General features: G+C 16.6%; 1 long non-coding RNA gene across 1 annotated transcript in view; it reads left to right on the top strand.

Moving 5' to 3' along the window:
• LOC124028963 overlaps positions 1–3,702 on the top strand; it is a 15,003-nt gene extending 11,301 nt beyond the window's left edge. Inside the window, exons 2-3 of the long non-coding RNA XR_006837695.1 lie at positions 3,222–3,356; positions 3,540–3,702. This is a non-coding gene — a long non-coding RNA (uncharacterized LOC124028963). The remainder of the gene's footprint in view (positions 1–3,221; positions 3,357–3,539) is intronic.
• The last annotated feature ends 576 nt before the right edge of the window (positions 3,703–4,278 follow it).

Raw genomic sequence — 4,278 nt, 5'->3', positions numbered from 1 at the left:
TAATATAATAATAATACATAATAATTATAATATAATAATAATACATAATAATTATAATATAATAATAATACATAATAATACATAATCATAATATAATATAATAATAATACATAATAATTATAATATAATAATAATACATAATAATTATAATATAATAATAATACATAATAATTATAATATAATAATAATACATAATAATATAATATAATAATAATACATAATAATTATAATATAATAATAATACATAATAATTATAATATAATAATACATAATAATTATAATATAATAATACATAATACATAATAATTATAATATAATAATACATAATAATTATAATATAATAATACATAATACATAATAATTATAATATAATAATACATAATAATTATAATATAATAATAATACATAATAATATAATAATAATACATAATAATACATAATAATATAATAATAATACATAATAATATAATATAATAATAATACATAATAATTATAATATAATAATAATACATAATATTTGTAATATAATAATAATACATAATAATTATAATATAATAATAATACATAATAATTATAATATAATAATAATACATAATAATACATAATAATATAATAATAATACATAATAATTATAATAATAATACATAATAATATAATATAATAATAATACATAATAATATAATATAATAATAATACATAATAATTATAATATAATAATAATACATAATAATAATAATATAATAATAATACATAATAATTATAATATAATAATAATACATAATAATTATAATATAATAATAATACATAATAATATAATAATAATACATAATAATTATAATATAATAATAATACATAATAATTATAATATAATAATAATACATAATAATTATAATATAATAATACATAATAATTATAATATAATAATACATAATACATAATAATTATAATATAATAATACATAATAATTATAATAATATAATAATACATAATAATTATAATATAATAATAATACATAATAATTATAATATAATAATACATAATAATTATAATATAATAATAATACATAATAATATAATATAATAATAATACATAATAATTATAATATAATAATAATACATAATAATTATAATATAATAATAATACATAATAATTATAATATAATAATAATACATAATAATATAATATAATAATAATACATAATAATTATAATATAATAATAATACATAATAATATAATAATAATACATAATAATTATAATATAATAATAATACATAATAATTATAATATAATAATACATAATAATTATAATATAATAATACATAATAATTATAATATAATATAATAATACATAATAATTATAATATAATAATAATACATAATAATACATAATAATTATAATATAATAATAATACATAATAATACATAATAATATAATAATAATACATAATAATTATAATATAATAATAATACATAATAATATAATATAATAATAATACATAATAATTATAATAGTAATACATAATAATTATAATAATAATACATAATAATATAATAATAATACATAATAATATAATATAATAATAATACATAATAATTATAATATAATAATAATACATAATAATAATAATATAATAATAATACATAATAATTATAATATAATAATAATACATAATAATTATAATATAATAATAATACATAATAATACATAATAATAATTATAATATAATAATAATACATAATAATTATAATATAATAATAATACATAATAATTATAATATAATAATAATACATAATAATATAATATAATAATAATACATAATAATTATAATATAATAATAATACATAATAATTATAATATAATAATAATACATAATAATTATAATATAATAATAATACATAATAATATAATAATAATACATAATAATTATAATATAATAATAATACATAATAATTATAATATAATAATACATAATAATTATAATATAATAATACATAATACATAATAATTATAATATAATAATACATAATAATTATAATATAATAATACATAATACATAATAATTATAATATAATAATACATAATAATTATAATATAATAATAATACATAATAATACATAATAATATAATAATAATACATAATAATACATAATAATATAATAATAATACATTATAATATAATAATAATACATAATAATTATAATATAATAATAATACATAATATTTATAATATAATAATAATACATAATAATTATAATATAATAATAATACATAATAATACATAATAATATAATATAATAATAATACATAATAATTATAATATAATAATAATACATAATAATATAATATAATAATAATACATAATAATTATAATAATAATACATAATAATTATTATAATAATACATAATAATATAATATAATAATAATACATAATAATATAATATAATAATAATACATAATAATTATAATATAATAATAATACATAATAATAATAATATAATAATAATACATAATAATTATAATATAATAATAATACATAATAATACATAATAATAATATAATATAATAATAATACATAATAATTATAATATAATAATAATACATAATAATACATAATAATATAATATAATAATAATACATAATAATTATAATATAATAATAATACATAATAATATAATATAATAATAATACATAATAATACATAATAATATAATATAATAATAATACATAATAATTGTAATATTATAATAATAATACATAATAATTGTAATATAATAATAATAATAATAATAATAATAATATAATACATAATAATAATAATATAATACATAATAATTCTATAATAATAATAATGATAATATAATACATAATAATTCTATAATAATAATATAATACATAATAATTCTATAATAATAATATAATACATAATAATTCTATAATAATAATATAATACATAATAATTCTATAATAATAATATAATACATAATAATTCTATAATAATAATATAATACATAATAATTCTATAATAATAATATAATACATAATAATTCTATAATAATAATATAATACATAATAATTCTATAATAATAATATAATACATAATAATTCTATAATAATAATATAATACATAATAATTCTATAATAATAATAATGATAATATAATTATAATATAATAATAATACATAATAATAATAATAATAACATCTTGATTTTGATTGGCAGGCTCAGATCGTGAACCGGCGTGGGGGCGGTCCTCGGGGGAAGCGGGTGGCGAACCGTTACTATACCGACAAGAACGTCACCTGTCACAGCTGTAAGAGGACTGGACACCTCTCCAAGAGCTGCCCTACGCCCCCGGTAAACACACACACACACACACACACACACACACACACACACACACACACACACACACACACACACACACACACACACACTGCACACAGTTACCTGTACCCACGTCAGTAACAGTCAGTAATATATTGACTCTTCTCTTCCTTCTGTGTGTGTGTGTCTGTCTGTTTCCGTCTCTGCGTGTAGGAGCCGTGTTGCTTGTTGTGCGGGGAGCGTGGTCACACGATGCTGTCGTGTCCCAGCAAACATTGCAGGAACTGCGGTCTGCCCGGTCACTTGGACAAGGTGTGTGTCGTACCCAGCCTCCGATACAGATGGTGTTATCGCTGTGGCGTACAGGGACACCTTAACGACGTGAGTCTCACACACACACACACTCACTCACTCACTCACTCCATCCCCCCTCTCTCTCTCTCTCTCTCTCTCCATCCTTTTCTCTCTCTCTCTCCATCCTTCTCTCTCTCTCCATCCTTCTCTCTCTCTCTCTCCATCTTTCTCTCTCTCTCTATCTCTCTCTCTCCATCCTCTCTCTCTCTCTCTCTCTCTCTCTCTCTCTCTCTCTCCTATCCTTCTCTCTCTCTCTCTCTCTCTCTCTATCCTTCTCTCTCTCTCTCTCTCCATCCTTTTCTCTCTCCCTCCTCTCTCCATCCTATTCTCTCTCTCTCCATCCTTTTCTCTCTCCCTCCTCTCTCCATCCTTTTCTCTCTCTCTCCATCCTTCTCTCTCTCCATCCTCTCTCTCTCTCCATCCTCTCTCCTCTCTCTCTCCATCCTCTCTCTCTCCATCCTCTCTCTCTCTCTCTCTCTCCATCCTCTCTCTCTCCATCCTTCTCTCTCTCCATCCTTCTCTCTCTCTCTCTCCATCCTTCTCTCTCTCTCTCTCATCCTTCTCTCTCTCTCCATCCTTCTCTCTCTCTCCATCCCTT

This window comes from Oncorhynchus gorbuscha, unplaced genomic scaffold (assembly GCF_021184085.1).
Source record: "Oncorhynchus gorbuscha isolate QuinsamMale2020 ecotype Even-year unplaced genomic scaffold, OgorEven_v1.0 Un_scaffold_5131, whole genome shotgun sequence".
Lineage (NCBI taxonomy): Eukaryota > Metazoa > Chordata > Actinopteri > Salmoniformes > Salmonidae > Oncorhynchus > Oncorhynchus gorbuscha.
Note: the sequence above shows the minus strand (reverse complement) of the source record. Positions and strands in the feature narration are given on the sequence as shown.